The sequence below is a fragment of the Haemaphysalis longicornis genome, unplaced genomic scaffold (genome assembly GCF_048455015.1).
Source record: "Haemaphysalis longicornis isolate Haplotype H1 unplaced genomic scaffold, Haemaphysalis longicornis Haplotype H1 scaffold_220, whole genome shotgun sequence".
Taxonomy (NCBI): Eukaryota; Metazoa; Arthropoda; class Arachnida; order Ixodida; family Ixodidae; genus Haemaphysalis; species Haemaphysalis longicornis.
Window position 1 is genome coordinate 157,431 of NW_027526302.1, and position 17,139 is coordinate 174,569.

At 46.6% G+C, this 17,139-nt stretch overlaps 1 long non-coding RNA gene across 1 annotated transcript in view; it reads right to left on the reverse strand.

Annotated features, from left to right (window-relative positions):
• Window positions 1-973: 973 nt before the first annotated feature.
• Window positions 974-17,139, reverse strand: part of LOC144172473 (uncharacterized) — a 54,298-nt gene continuing 38,132 nt past the window's right edge. The window contains exons 3-6 of the long non-coding RNA XR_013323020.1: window positions 10,606-10,638; window positions 10,364-10,446; window positions 1,945-2,031; window positions 974-1,181 (exon numbers count right to left, since the gene is read on the reverse strand). This is a non-coding gene — a long non-coding RNA (uncharacterized LOC144172473). The remainder of the gene's footprint in view (window positions 1,182-1,944; window positions 2,032-10,363; window positions 10,447-10,605; window positions 10,639-17,139) is intronic.

Sequence of the window (17,139 nt, forward strand, 5' to 3'; positions counted from 1 at the left end):
AAATTAGACGAACGAGCTATTTGCGCTTAAATTTAGGGCACATTCTTACAAAGCAATAAGAATGATGGGACAAACAGTGGAAGTTACGAAAGCACATGTAAACATAGAAGTACTGACGCGTTCTGCTGTTCGTACTGCGCACAGCATGCTTGGTTTAGCTGCACAGCACTACGGGGCTTGGGGTTGTCTCAGACGACACTGGCCGATTGACGCAAGCAACGGTGTCTTACATGACCCCATTTGTCGAGCGAGCACTGTTTCAGGGAACGAATATTTTCTCCCAGAACAAAAACAAACCAAGTTTAAATGCGGGCAAAAACAAACCAAACGCTTGCCACGGTATGGTGGCGCCATCTAGGTTCGGGTAACGTAAAGAAACGCGGGAACAAACCAACACCGCTGTACAGGGTGGAGACAACCTTTGAACGGTCCCGTGCCGCCGCAATTGGGCCAACGGGCTGAACGCGTTATTCTTTTCGTTTCCCACGAGACCTAGCAACGCGAAACAGACAATATGATTCAATCTTCTTCAGTAAACCGCGTTGCGGCGATAATTTTAGCGCGTTTTTGACACAATGACTTGCTTCGCCGGCGAGCGAGCAACCCAAAATGGCGGCGCCAGCGTATACGTGTCTCTACCCTGTACGGCGGATGCGTGAATGAAGGTACTCTAGGCTGCAGAGCGGTCGGTTCCTGTGATGTCATTTGGGACCACAAAAACGCACGATTGAGCGGGAAAATCAATCTTTTAACCTAAATTGTTTAATTTCTCAGTGAATAAAGCATCGTTTGTATCCGGACAAGCGCTGGGGGCACTATAAAACGCGAAACTTTCGAATAAAACTAACTTGCATTTTCTCTTCATGGCTCCTTGAAGCTTCATTGCCTCCACTACCATCTAAAAATTACGAAATTACCTTGTAGAAATTACGACGTACTTGACATATCAGTAACTGAAACTTTGAAGTCTGTTTATTTGCAATCGTTGGACATTGTGCATCCTTCAACTTTATTGCACAAATGTATTCGTGTGGCATTGTCGTCGTAGCTACAATGTTGCCTTTCGTAGTTATAGGCATTATAGACTGGAGTCCTGCACCTGTCCAGTAGGATGAAGTGGCAATGTCTGTTGGCTGAATTAACAGCGTTTCTGTTAACCCACAAAGCGCAAAGAGGTTTTACTGAAAAATACGCAAGGTAAAATAATTAGTTTGTGTGCTATAAAACAACCAACTACAGCCTTCATCAAATTCACATAAGCAACTGTGTTTCTGACAGTCCAGTAAGGAACACGCCAACAATACCGTGAAAGAAAAATAAACCCCATAAAATACCATTGTGCTATGGCGTTGTCAGTTTTGAACAATAGTGCCAGAAATGAGCTCCCCAGACCTTTACCGAGACATTAGATGGTTCAAGGTATTTACAAACGGCGCACGCTCACAAGATTCTTAGATAAATTATTCACATTCTTCCTCCAATCACACTCTGTTATAGATTTTGAGGAACCATTAGGACGCGACTTTAAATGCTCTAAGCTTAAATATCAATACGTTGGTAGCACTGTCCAGATCTACCGGTTTCGTTTTCAGTTTAATTCGAGCGTTATGGGTAATTTGACAAGTGTTCGAGCAATGAGCGGAAAATAATTTTGAGCAATACACAGTAATTATTCCGTGAATGGTGGCTCATAATAACCACATTCACGTACATCATAGACGTTATCATCGTGGTTTTTTGCTGTAAATCTTTACAGTACCGCATCTAATACCACCACTGTATTAGGACCTTCCTACTGGGAACTTCTAGATAGCTTCAGCGTAAGGTGTAATTCAACTCTAGCATGTCCAGTTGTCTGCTTAGTGATGAAATTGTTTCGTCTCTAGCTTTAATCCCTAGAGTTGGGGCATGCATTTCGATTTTAAGAAAAGAAAGAGGACGTACGTATGTGAGGATTGTCTGAAGGCAGTTCCATAATAATGCAGTTGCTGTCGGCAAAGAAAACTTTCGACAAACCATGAATATATATCACTGAAAAACAAAAAAAATATGCGCTGTGGCTATTTCGAACACTTTGAAATATATGTCAACAGCTCACGCGGCTCAAAGATTCCTAGTGTAATATCTGACAGAATATTACGTAGCGCCCTGTGCCCATATACAATGTATTAGCCGAGCTAAAGTTAGGTATGATAGCAACAAAAGAGCACTTCCGTTTGGGAATTGAAGAAGCGCTGTTTTATTGCGACAAGATATAACTTTTGGTCGGGTAATATCTTGTAGATGGGAATTGGGCACTGTGTAATATTTTTGAATGAATATTAGCACTCCCACAATGACACCAATCACGGGACGGTACGGGCTCTCCAAATCTTGAAATCTCAGTCAGGAAATTCCGCCTACATGAGGCGGAGGTGTGAAGAGGAGTGAAATGCTCGACCTACATTCCGCGTACTTCTCATTGGCTTCCAGTATCACTGTAGTTCCAGCTGCAATGCCCGGTCACCAGCATTGTACAGTTGCCACGGCCTCTGCTGGCATCGGTACAGATCCTCGCCTTTCAACGTCTTTTAAACGCTGCTGCTTTGTTTAAAACTAGCCCTCGTATGCAGGCACCTCCTTCATGGAGTAGGAAGATAAACAGTTCAGACAACATGTTTCCCTTCAGTTTTACTTCCTACGCGCCGCATTCTCAGATCACGGTTAGGGAGAATTCGGTCTATTATTGCAATACCCCTGCGTGAAGGTGAAAATTCATGCGTGGAATCGGGGTGTCAACAAAGGGGTATTTGATCCATTCTCATAGCAAGATTAAAGAAACTTCGTTCCTGGGCTTGCATTTTGCAAGTTGACTTTCTCAAGGCGACTTTTATAGTAGTTATGTGCTTGATGCATTGGAGGGAGACACTAGAAATTAAAGGGACCCTGCAACACTTGCCATCGACTACTAGTACTGTATTTTGGGATGAAGTCTATTGTCCCAGAAATCTCCTCCCGCAAGAATTATGAAAATCCGTTCACAATTAACGAAACCGCGCGATGAGAAATCGCGCATAATCGTTCCCTCTCAACTCGAGCGCGGACAAGGCGACGAAAGCTGCGCGCTCTCTCCCGGAGAGGGGGGCGGCTCGCGGCGTTCTCTTCGGCGGCCTTCGATATATCACATGCCGGGTAGTTTTCTCCTTTTCTCCGCAACGCTGAGGGGCCCATTTCCGGTCTGGTGCCACAAAAAAGCAGGCATGGGTGCCTGCTCGCAAGTGCGCGCTCGGGCTGGAAGGGCGTTTTTGAAGCAATAAACGTTTGTAGTCGAGTGGTCCCGTTGAAAGGGAAGTATTGAGCTCATCACTCAAACTCCGCGCGCACTGAAAACACAAAATAAACGGCAAAACTGTGCCTACAGGTTCAGGCATAGAAGAGGTTCGTACACAGCGATGACGACGACGACGAAGGACAGGTGTTAATCGACGATTAACACCTGTCCTTCACTTCGAGTTGTTGATCAATTCGCCTTCGCGCTACTAACGACTAGCCTCCTGGTTAGATCAGTTGGTAGAGCGACTGCTCCTGTTAAGCAGTGGTCCCGGGTTCGAATCCTGGACCAGGACGAATTTTTCTTCAACTGCGAAGTTTCTGAGAAAGCTGTATAGCTTTCCTTTGTAGCCGTATGGCTGCATTAAGGTGGATGTCAAACTTTCCTTCACAATTAAAGCGATGCTGGGCCTCCTTCTGTGAGCGTTGCAAGGGACCAAAGCGTTTTGAGCCGTGGTCTGCAATACAGCTACATCAAAGGGTAACCATTAACCAAGCGAAACCAATACTCAACCAGAGTAGGCCAAGCTTTAGCTATGCATATCCAAGGTTAGCTGAGCTAAGCCGCAGCCATTTTTTCCCTGCCGTTAAGTGGCATGGTTTGGGAATTGTATTCGCGAATCCAAAACAAAACTTAGCGGTTGAACTGTCGAGCTACCACATCAAACGTCAATGCATCGTTTAAACCATAAGTACGATTCGACCAGTTTTAAACTTGTGCTTTGTATATTTAAAAAAGGCAATTGTACTTTCAGAGGACGAAATACTGATGTGTGTATTTTGGAAAGTTGGTATGTCCCTATATAGCGTCAAGATAGTTTTCTCCCATCCACAAGGTAGGCTTGAGGGGTGGAGGAAGGGGGGAATATAGGGCCGCGTCCGGCAACCAAGACCTCCAAGTATCGCACCTTGTAGCCCTGAGCACGTAAACAACGAACGAGCAGCCTTTATAGAGGTTAAAGGGGCTCCAGGCCATCAGGAGGAAAAACGAGGGTGGAATAATTACTCTGTGCTATTACATGTAGAGTAGAATAAAAGAGGCGGGCGCCCACGACTCCTCAACCTACTACACTCCCCAGACGGTTCGTAATATGTGTATTTGTCTAGCGGTTGATAGACAGAGTCGCGTAGGCGTTTCCCGGGAAGTAAGGGGGGAGAAATGGAAAATGAACCGTTCCGTGCAACCCTTCCGCTGCGTTTTGTTGCGACTATAAATGTTTAGAACTGACCGGAATCACAAAACGAAATACTACATCTGCCTGTGTACGCGTGTGCGTGGCGTCACCACAACACAACCAAGCTCGAATTTGGCGCGAACGAGCGGCCACTTAGCAATATATAAACCAGACGCCGGCTGAGAAAGCATGCACGTGCTCACTATAACAAATTTTGAGGCGATTCTTTACACCTTCGCTTAGCTATTTTAGACGCCCGTATGTCCCACCCCATTCCTTCCATAATCTTTTCCAGCCGTGAGGGGAGTTCAGGATTCATAAACACAGTGATAAAAAATGGCCTAAACGAAACGCAAAAAGTCAGACGATCCCGTACCAAAGCGAGGCGGCGCCGCAGGATATCGCCGTAGCAAACGACGTCGCAACCGCATGTTCTTGCAGACGTCATCTATAAGCAAGGCATCATGGGCAGTCACGCTCGTCGGGTGCGAGGAGGTGGACGAAACGAGGGTGAATCGCGGCGCGGGCGAAAATGCGGTGTTTTGATTTGCAATAACTCCACTAATAATCAATGCTTTAACGAAATTCTTGAAGGAGGTGATTACTAGGAAATTGGTTTACTTGAAACTGCGAACACCCATCTATCGGAAAAAGGTCGTTCAGGGCAACTCTTCGTAGAAAACTCTCCTGTGTGACTTGGAGAACATGCTTGATCTTTGGCGTGCTTTATGAAATCTATGCCCAGAAACCTCACGCGGTAAGCCTTTGCGTCTTAAAAAAAAAAAAAAAATCACCGAAATGGTGATTGTCTGGAATTTTTGGCATCGGTTTGGAAATATTGTTTTACCTCATAAAAAGACGTTGTAAAAATGTGTTGTAAGCTACGAATAATTAGGAGCATTGGCCATGTGTCCTGTTAGATTTTTTAGCCAAGTACAGTTCCAAACAAAAGTTGCAGGGTACCTCGACGTTTAGGTCTTAAAGGGAAACTAAAGGCTGAGTGACTTCTTGTTTCAACTGAAAATTTACGCGTTCCGTAGCCCTCTCAGCTACTGGTCGGCAGCCAACCTACATTAGTTACGCCTCGGCGCGCTATACTCCCAGTGAACTCCGTATTCCCATAATTCCGTATATACGGAATGATTCAGTAAGGCGAAACTATACCTGCTGAGACGTCCCTATCAAAGCTGCGAAATGCACCAGGTTTTGTGATAATACAGCGAACGTTAGGAAATGCGAATTTTAGGTTTATAGAAGATAAATCCAACCAGGTTCGCTACAAAATATGTCGTATCGTGTGACCGAACATCCTCTGGAGCGCGTTGTGGTGTAACAGTTCAAAGAGAAAGTGTATATTAACTTATGTTTTGCAGGACTCTGTCTGAAGCAGGTTCATCAACGAAACAATTTGCGCCCTCTTCTATTCTACCCTTTCCATTTCTTGCGTCTTTCTTTAAGTGGCTGTCGAACGCGTTTATTAATAGAACCTAAGAGTAGCCCGGCAGTTTGAGTTTTCATGAGGGATTGAGTTACGTCGTCCAAGCACGAAATATAGTTCGAACCAAACAAAAAAAATGTTTTCAACCGATTTCCCTCTTAATTCATGTGCATGCAGCACTAAAATTGGGCAAGCGCGTTCCGTGGCCACCCAAGAGACGTGCTTGTGGACTGCGTTCAGAAAGACTCTGAAGTTCAGAGTTTAACTGCAATAGCAGAGCCGTTTAGGCCGACACACATCTGTCTTTCGCATCAGGAAACCACGAAGACTCCAGAAAAGAATGTTGCTAAGGAGGTCCCGGGTATCGAACGCAGGTCCTTTGCGTTGAGAAACCGGCAAACTAATCACTGAGCCACCACAAAGCCCCGAGGGGTCGGGTTAGCAGCGGCGGGGTCCCATAACATGTGCCCAACCAATTCGAAAGATACGAAAACGCTTCCGGTGGTGGGATTCGAACCTGGGTCCCGGTCCCTCGCGTTATTAAACCGGCCTCTGTCCGATTCAGCTGTCGCCGAATACCGGGCGCAGAGTATTTCGTTTCGGTTCTTAGCACGGGCGTTGGCTTTGGACTTTGCCACGGGTTCTAGCACTTGCAAAGGCGGTCCACTATGGGAAAGACGTAAAAGCCTGCGGACGAAACCATCCGCGCCTCCATTCATGGAGAACTTTCAGCGGCAAGTTCAGAAATAAATGTGAGGTGATGACATATGTAGCCGAAACGTGGCGCCCTACTAAACAACTAAGTCGGCTCAACGGGCCATAGAACGACAAATGATCGGAGTAACACTGAGAGAAAGGAAACGAGCTTACTGTATCAGATAACAAACTAGAGTAGGAGAGATCATGGTTCAAATAAAGAAAAAGAAATGGACTTGTGGTGGCCACGTAATTAGGCGAAATGACAACCGGTGGACAACAAGGGTGGCCGCGTGGACTGCGAGAGCAGGGACGAGAAAATGAGGAAGGCTCATTACTTGATGGAGGGACGAAATAATGAAATTCGGAGGCAAAGAATGGGCTCGAGTGGCGCAGGACGTGAGCGGTTGGAGGTCGATGGGAAAGGTCTTCGTACTGCAGTGGGCCTAGTGTGCTCTGATGGTGGCGATGACGCAGCAGCCGTTTGTCCGACGAAGGGAGACGGACCGCCAGCTCTGCCGTTTCTCTAGCCTTGCATCAGTAGTGCAAGCTGCGGCAATTTTTAAAACTAAATGTTAAGGTAAACCGTAAAAGTTCAAAAAGGTGTTGCAGGGGACCTTTTAAATTACAAAAAAATAATCAAATGCTTTTAAGTCCACTCATTATTTTTCTGGATCTCGGCGTCTTCTACCCATTCATCTGGGTGCACATAGGGCTTCGTGTAACTCATAGGCGCCCGAGCCCCATCTGAGAATTCTCGGGAGAGGGGGGGGGGGGGCGAGGGCAGACCCCCTCCGCGATGGTGACCCCGCCCCTCTAGTCCCAAGTTTCATTGCCAGTGCCACTACTCTTGTGAGTTTCCTCTAACTTTTCACTTAAAGTTCCGTTTTGGCTAAAAGCTTACGGCGTCATTTTTGGCGCAGACGTGCACGGATTACTTTCATACTTTTCATTTGTTCCTTCAAATCCTTACCATAGAAGGATAAGCGCCCTGGAAACACCAGCGGCGGTTGCGTAATCCGTATTTTTATTGACTGATTATTTTTTGCTTTTGATCGTGAACGCCATGTACACACAAACTACATTTAAATATACATAGGGATAAATTGTATTGTTTTAAAGGGTTCATGAAGAGAAAATACAACTTTGTTTAACTTTAAAGAGTTCGGCTTCGGTACCTCACTCAGCTCCATTCCGGCCACGAAAGACGTTTTTTAACCGATAAAAACTCAAGAAATACTTAATTAAGAACTTTCAAATTTTGCGCCACAGCGACGTGTATCGGCGCGAGTGACGTCATATGGGCCAGCACTAAAATCTTAATTTTCAGTGCGTTAGGTGCACATTAGCATTCAAGTGAGTCGATCAAACGGAACTAGCGGCCACACTACAATCGTCCAGTAGAGTGTCCTGGCGATTGATTAGTTCGGCCGCCGTCAATCGCCCAAACAAGATTCTGTGACGTCATAGAAAAGTTGCTGGAAACTGGCTAGCGAGTAGCTCAACACGTTTTCTTTATTATCTCCGTTATTTTTTTGAAGTTTGCGATGACATCGGTATCATTTTTATCAGGATAAAGCAGCCTTTCTAATTAACCCATATTGTATTTTGTCTTCATGGCTCCTTTAAAGACAAGGACGGAGCGTACTAACCATCATTGACTAATGTTGTGGATAGCGTATGCTCAGGTGATGAATATGTTGCTGCATGTTCACCTCGCTTTAAATAGCTTTGTGTGCCTGTTTCAGCATGACAAAAAGGCTGCAGTCTCCAGTAACTCCTTCGGCAGGGCTCTTTATCAGCGCTTTGTCAAATACACATGAGTGTTCTTAGTATTGCTGCAATTTCGAGTAAGCAATTTTGAGGACCCATGCAAAATAGCTCTTCTAATCACTCTTCTTAGCGGTGAAGACATCGTTACTTGCATGCAGAGGTCATAAAAATACATAATTCATTCAGTACTAAAAATGAGGCCCATAATCATTTACTAAAAATCAGAATCAGATTAAGATTATTGTGCTCAACCCGCCGAAGTCTAAACCCATACTTGAGGCGCGGCGCAGAAGTGGAGGGCTCTGGATTAATTTTGACCAAGTGGGGACCATAAATGCACGCCGAAACCTCGACGTACCATATATATATACATGTATATATGCATGATGATGATTATAATGACGGCTACATTTCACCATCATCATATTGAGAGGAGCGCGAGAGAAGGACAGATAGATAGATAGATAGATAGATAGATAGATAGATAGATAGATAGATAGAGAGAGAGAGAGAGAGAGAGAGAGAGAGAGAGAGAGAGAGAGAGAGAGAGAGAGAGAGAGAGAGAGAGAGAGTGGGGGTAGGGGGTAGGCGGGGGGCCAAGCCTTGCCCTTCCCCCGTAAAACTGAACTTTCCGCCTATGGGCCGGTAACTGCTGCTAAATTTCATTCCGAAGTCTGGATTAGGAAGCAGCATCAGTACACTGCGGTTGAAAAAGCATTTTATAATAAGACAGTACGCACAGTTAACTGATACACTGCTTTCTAGACCTCTCCGGTTACGCAAGGCGCGACGCATGCCGTCCCGATTTGCCTATAGCGCCGCTGCAGTTTGTTTGGTAGCGTGAGCTACACTGGCCGAGGTTGAGCAGTTTCGCGTGGCTCCTGGCGAGCCGTGCTGCGCATGCGCGAAGAGCAGTGACGTCGCACAGCGCACAGAACGTTGGTCGCTGCCCGGCGTCTCTCACACACCCCACGCGCCCAGCGTCTTCGCAGACCGCCGTTCCGCGCGTGGCGGCCCGGTCCACTTGATGACCATGCTAGGGGTGGCCGGTGTGGAACCGATGGCTCGTGCGTTGCAGGAACACCGGCGTGCGCCTGTGGAACCAGCTTAGCTCTGGGGCGATTGGTGACGCTGCACCGGAGCTGCTTGATAAATATGCATGTCTCACATAATGCCTATAGCGTGTGTGTGTGTCATTGAAGGAGCAGTAAGCATGATAATCAAGCTAATCCAAGACAACCTGGAAAGCTAATAATAACGAGCTGAGCCTTAGCTCACTCTAAGGATATCCTGCCATATCCGAGCTAAGCCACTGCTAATTTTTTTCTTATTTATTTTTGTCTGGGGGCGAGGGTCCTGGGTGAATAAAAAGGCTCCGCGGCCATATTGTGTACGCTGCCGCATGAGACACCCCTTTAGTAGCAATATGGTTAAATCGCAACCGTGCACTTTTCCCGTAAGAGGATGTTTGTGAATGATTACGTTCGGCTTCCACTTCTTACTCGGTGCGCACTATTGATCCCGGTGCTTATGACGTCCGGTTCTGTAAGCTTGAGGAACCATCATCGTATTCTCGCTACCAGACTGTCGGTACCTCCCCGTGTACCACTGACACACGCGAACCAATTTTTATGAGTTCCGACTGGTGCCTGTGCCACAATCCCCCGTCACAGAATGGCTGAAATATTTACTTACACGGAATTGATTTTACTGCATCGGAAAATTTAGTGCACCTGCTAAGAAGGCTGCACCTCATCAATGGGGAGGATCAACTATACAGTGTAAAACCAAAATACAGGAGCAACATTTACGTGTATGAGTCAGCCAGCCACTGATTAGAAAATTTGTCGGTTAAATACGCCAAAGTTAGTAAGGCATGGACGATTCTGTCTTAATGAACATGACGGTTGGTAATAATTTCCGCAGCACCCTATTAACGTAAGCATTTTAAAATATCAAACTGTTCTCTTGCCTTTTGTATCGTTTATAGGTGTGGTGTAAACTTCTGTAAATTCTTTCCTCTGCCGGTATACTTCGTGCTTCACGAAAAAGCTTCTGAAAAATTCGGAATGTTAGAAGAAATAAGACACTCAAAGAAAAAGTATAGTGAGAAGGACTTCTACACAAAGCTCAAGAAAAAGAGTGGACACGTTTTGAACAAGCCATAACACAGAAGGAATTGGTAGAACCGAATTTAGTTTTTGTTTCACATGCCTGCGTTCTCTCTCTGGGTGGTCTTCTCTGGACCTGAAAAGGACAGAACAAATATTAAAACATAGCGAGAACCTCGATTGACGGTGAGCTTTATAACAAAAACCGATTTCTGATTATATTTATGCTAAGCATTCAGGTCACGACATGAGAGGTCTTAAACAGTATTACGTAACAAAAGCGCAAAAGAAAACGTGAGACTTCAAAGGACACAAAAAATGTGGCGTTGTAAACTACCGAGAAGTTGCATCTGCAGCCACCTGAGTCAGGCGGGTGACGCATGAACCGAACAAAATTTGTCTCCCGCATCGTAAAGTTTCCCCGCCCTTTCCTTCTTCCAACATCCCCTCCCTTTTTATTGACTGTGCCTAAATACTCAATTTTCGGACAAATAAACAGTTCAGGCCTGACTGCCAGCCTCGACTGTCGTCCAACACGGTACGCGCTGTGCACACGCCGACTATGCACCATGTGGATAACATTTTGATGTTTTACTGATAGATCCCACCGACCGAGTTTTTGTTGTGCTAAAAAAAAGGCAGGCGTTGTTTTCATGAAAAAAAAATGTAACAATGCGCGCAGCTCCCTCTTTTATTTCCCTCGTTATTTTTCGCAGTGGAAACGAATTTCATAAATTGCTAGTGATGTCCCCATGTGATGCCTCCAGGGTACACAGTGTGTACAAAGGTAATATGCCTGAGTGCTGCCTCCTTTATGAAAACATACGGTATGCAAGTAGGCACTTTCCGCGCATCCCGTTGCTTTGAGTTGCCGGGGTTAAATACAAAAGTTCACACGATATAACTACTGGCGTGAAGTTCACCGCTTTGCTGCTTACTCTTTTTGACGTTGGCTTCTTGTAATGGACTTTCCCCATTTGGGAACAGGTGCTTACAGGAGTGCTGACACGAAATTTCAAAGCTGAGATAACTATGTAAACGGCTTTTTTTATCAGCAGATATCTCCGAGCAAGGTCGAATAGCAACCGTTCGGCGTAACAAATTTTAAATCCATTTTAATCTTCGCCGCTTGAGGAAGCCCAGAGTGGGCTGACCTGACATCATCTGATACTTGCTCCAAACTGCCGACGCCGGGGCTCCCGTGACGAAGCCGACGCGCTGGCTGTGGTTGGCGCGCGTTGCTCCGGCTTGTGTACACGTCATGGTTTTGGGACTGACGTCATGCTGCCCGGGCGCATGGGGACGGTGAAGACCTCGGCCGGTCTGGGCGCGCCTGCGCTCGCTCGCGCGTGCGTCCAGAGCGGCAGCGGTACGGCAAGAATAGTGACGTCACGTGATACCTCCTGTCATGGCGGCCGCTCGGCGTTCGTTTTGTCGAAACCGAAGCTGACACGAATAAACGACGCCGCAAATGAATGTTTACTCTGCACTCGACCGTCGAATGGGTCATTCTATGATTAGTGGGCTGGTAGGCACGCATAGCAGCGAAAAAAACGTAACACAAAAATTTCGGGTCAGTACTTCTTTGAGCTAACGTCTAACCTCCAAGAAATTTAGACAAGCAGACGGCTAGCATGGCTGTCGGTTCTCCTATGGTGGTGGCTTCGAAATTTTGTTGGAGGCAGCTGTAGCTAACGCATAGAATAACAAATGGCAGATTACGCAACGTCGAGACTAAAGTGGCTACTGACACATCATTTGTAAACAATGACGCCATGCGACCCATATACCGACCAAATTGTTCATGAGGGCTGTTTCTAACGTCTGTTTTTAGGACTGGATGGGTTGCGTGAGTAGTCTGAACGTGGCCTGAATATAACTTGAACCCGTAAAACTCTCCTTTTCACTTACACTTGCAGACCAATGCAAAACAATGACCGCACGATCACAATCAAAATTGAAACAATGGACACCTTCTCGGTGGCTTGAAAGACGAAGCTGGCCGTTTAAATATCTTTATACGCTGCCGTGTGCGTCTTTGTGGACATGTGGCTTGTTTGTAAAAAGTGAAAGGGTATGCGCACTAGAAATGAGAGTCGACGGTCGCTGGAATTGAAAAGGTATTCGTGCTAACGTGTGCGAAATTAATTGGTGGTTGCACCCGGTGCGCACGAATGAAAATACAAAGCACTCGGCATATCCCCATTGGCATGGGAGCAGCGGAATTTCTGTGGGTAGCAGACGGGACACGTCGACATCGCGCCTAAGTTTCCTGCCGAAACTGTGCTGCTGCTGCCCGCTTGAAGGGAACTACCAACCTTGCTGGACTGTTTCATCGGTTGTTCGGCGAACGCGACTAACACTTGGCGAAAAAACGAAGATGCGGCTTGGGTAATCAACTGCAACGTCACCGGACGAACAGCCTGGCCGATGCCACATCTTCTGATGGCCAATCCTATGAAAAGGGGCGTCAGCAGCTGGATTCAGCCTTTTGGACATCAAAGGAACACGCCGACATCGTGCATTAATTTTCTGCCCGAGCTTTGCGGATTGGTTCCTTATGAGTGGTAAACCTATGGGTTGACTCTCAAAACTTTTGTGTGCTGCTTCTGCCAAGCGTATCTGTGAAATAAGTCGGACCTCCAAACCTTGCAATGCCTGGTTTGTGGCGTACAGCTCGACAGTTGATTTCTTCCTCGTGTGCAGAAATTGCAATTACGTGCCCCATGTAGGAACATGTGCCGGTATTACGAAGCCCGAGTTTTCACCGATGCGAAATAAACAAACAGAAAAAACTCCAGAGGCGTGGTGGTGCCAGACTCGCGAGCCTGAAGTGGCTCTTAGGATAGACCTAAGTCTGACACTGCAGACGTAAACGACATGGTACGAAAATTGGCATTAACCACGTTCTTCTTGACCTTCAGGCTAAGTTATACCCCTTAATGTATCTCACAAGCACTGTTGAGAAAATCAAATAGTGCAGCTCAAGTCCGACAAATATGATGAGGTGCTTGCGCCACGGTACACCATGAAAGAAGACTTGAGCATACGAACGTCAAAATTGAGGCTCTTGATTCAATGAACCACCCTAAAATAACTTCTATGAAAGAACAGCTTGAGGAACTAGAATGAGGAAACCATAATCTTAACCTTGAGTTCACAGATTCAAACCAAAGCCGCCTGTATAAACATTGCCTAACGCGTGAGCGAAAAATGGCCAAACAGCCACTCTCCTGCTGCTCTCCCCTACCCTCTCCGACTCCGTAGCCTTCCTGCGTGCTTTCATGTCCGTCGGCCATCGCCGCTTCTTGGAAACTGCAAAAAAGTTGACAGCTTGTTTAGCGTATCCAGGCGGCGCTCCTACGCCTTCTTGTTTTTCACCATGCCTGTCTGTCTCGGTCTGTCGCTGATAAAACCGCCTGTGCCACGTACGCAAAATAACTTGCTTGCCACAGCCTGATGACGGCTTTGCGCGCTTCCCTACTTGGATCACGTGCCCCGCAAACTTCTGATTGGGGAACTGCCCCCCCCCCCCCCCCCCCTTTGGGTCCCCTCCGCATTACGGCCTTGTTTTGTCGCCGATGTTCTCACTCCGCTCGGTACGCACTTATTTTTTTTGTTTTCTATAGTCTTCTGAAATTTACAAGCACGTGATATTTTCTGGAAAGTGATGGGAGAAGTGAGCTCCTGAACAAAAACTGTGCACGCGATTTTTTGTTCCTAAATCTTCCAGAAAGACAAATATCAGTAAAATATTGAATGTATCACCCGAAAATATCGTGTTCTGTTCGCTATTTGTCTATGCGACAATTAATATGTTGCAGAAGAGTTGCAAGCTGGGCGAGTTGGAAATGCATCTTGAATGAAACCAGGCGCAAACGTAACAGGACGCAGAAAGGAGTACACAGGACAAGCGCTTGTCCTGTGTACTCCTTTCTGCGTCCTGTTACGTTTGCGCCGTGTTTCATTCAAAATTAATATGTTCTTACACTGTTTCAGTTACGCCTCTATCAGTTATCTTTCGAAAAATGCGGTATGAAGCGAGCGACGCGTTGAACGAGATCCCCAGTGTACAGGGGGGTAAAGCGAGCTCTGAGACCGTACGAATCATGGGCGCTGACATGATACGATCCACATGGTCGCAGAGTAGTCCTATTCAGCCCGGTAATTCAGTAATTAGTTCAGACCGCTACTCAGTAATTATTTTGTAGCACCAGCTCCAGCGACATCGCTGGATCGAGCGCCGCTCCTCGCGCAGCAGCCCGATAGACATGGTCACAGACTGCGTGGTCGCGGGCGCACGAGGACACGGGGGTCTCACCGGCGCTCACAAAATAGAATCTGGTTTTGCCTTGCGACGAACGGTCGTCCTGCCTGAGGCTCCTTCCTCTCGCCCGACATAGCGCCCTACAATTGGTGACCCGGACCTGTGGCACTGGCGTGTGGCACTCTCTGGCAGGTGGCACTGTGGCCGCGGTTTATGCCTCTTTCACTTGAGACTACTCCACCGTACACCAGTTCGCCCCACCTTGCACTCCCAGCCAAGGCCACCCGAGGCCAATCAACGCTCCGGAGGCCCACAACGGACTGACCAGGACTGCTCCCATTGTTTACCTGCGATTTGACCTGGACCCTCTAAGAACCTTTACGATGGATAGGCTTTGTTAATTATCTGCACATAGTTTGTACTTCGGCTTCTTTCGTAACGCACTACGCGCTAGAGGGGGAGCCCTGTAGTGGCGGCAGCTTCACCCGCTAACAGCGCCACTATCATCACCACCCCTGCATCCCACAATCATCATCAGCAGCGGTGCTTGCCCGGCTGCGTCAGCAGTGCCACACGCCAGAGATCAGGGGCCCTATTCTCGACTGCACAAATTGCCGGCATTTCGCCCATGTTTTTTTGCGTAAGCACGACGTAAGCAATCAGTGACGTGCTGCACCTATAGCTATGACGACATGCAGTGTAATTTGACGAGTCACTCATAAAGATCGCTACCAAGGTATCAAATATTGGGCAAGAAAGATATAAAAACACTTGGCATGTACTATAAAAATTAAGACGGTAGCTGAGGCTGACAAGAAAAACACATTTCTGGAGGTCAAATTTGGCGCCAACACCACAAGGCGATCGAGTAACGTTGATCCAAAAGCGAGCGAAAGGCGGATGTCGAGCTAAAGAACATCACACAATTTTTTTACCGTATCTATTTATTTCTTTCAATCGCTTTTATTAACATAGCTAGGCTCTCTGCTTCAATGCAAGCTTTGTTGCGTTATCATCTTCCCTGCCGCCACCGCCGCCACGCCATCGTCTGCTGCTATGTTACAAGTTTACGGCGTGATCACAGAAAAAGACGGCCGCGACCATCGCTTCTATGACACATAAGAGCAGCGAAGCGCTACGCCTGATAACCGCGGAGCGCACCGATGTCGCCGATTCACTCATTCGTCAAGCTCGACTGCAATCAGCGCTGTAATGAACTAAATAATCACTTTTCATTGTTATTTTTCTCTTCAGTTCGATCATGTGACCCAACAGCTTACTAGGACAAGTATGGGCAAATGCCATGCATTGGGTACTCTTTGTCGTGGAGAGGCTTGTACTGCCCTCTTATGTTGTGGTTACGCCAAAAAAAATAATTTTTATTTCATTGCCAAACATAAAAGCAAAATACTGCACGTTATTTGTATGTTCCATGATCGCTGACTTGGAAGCAGTTGAAACTATAATTTATTTCGTTAGGAAACAGGCTTTAAACAGCGCGCATGCGAAACTGCGCCTGCTGCAAATTGCCGCACATTTCGCGGCGCCGTAAGCCGGGGCAATAGTTTGCCCTATTTTGCTTGTATTTTGCGGCAAAAACAACCGCCATTTTCAAGCTGTTACGTAGCGCTACGTCACTCTTACGCAGGCTGAAGTTGCCAATGCATGACGTAATTGTTCCCGCCAAGTGTTTAAATTACGTCACGCCTTCTCAGCCAATCATAGAGGGGGTGTGTATTACAAGCAGTATTGTTGTTGAATAGCAAAGACAGGCTTACGTTGTCATGTCCGCTGTATTTAGTGTGGTTTTTCATTGCCGGCCAAGAATTATGCGCCTTTAGTAACGAGAAATAAGGCAAACTTTAGAACTGGTGTCCGTAAACGACATGAAACGTCAAAATGACGACAGCACACACAAGCGCTTTGTCAACCGGAAGCACGTGACCAAAATTGAAAGCCAATCAGAAAAGACTTCCGGAAAATTGCCTGAATTGCCGGCAATTTGTGCAGTCGAGAATAGGGCCCCAGATGGAACACGACCGAGCGCCTGGGCGGCCTGGGCGGCCGGGCCTACGCTTCAATAAAATGTAGGAGGCCACCGCACCCTACCGAGTCTGTTTCCTACAATTTAACTAAAACAAAGAAATGAAGCAAAATATACAAATCATTCCCTCGGTAATTAATACCAGCTCTTTAAAAAACCTATCAGTGTAACTAGGCTCTAAGTAGGCTGGGATTAGCGGACAAAGAGTAAATGTGTAGTTCAGTTCTGCTTTCGATTTCCTTTAAGTGCAATAGAAAGTGTCTATGCCCTTGCGCCAGACTTGCGCAGTGCGTGCGTGCAGTCTCCAGCTCAGATGTGCGTGCTTG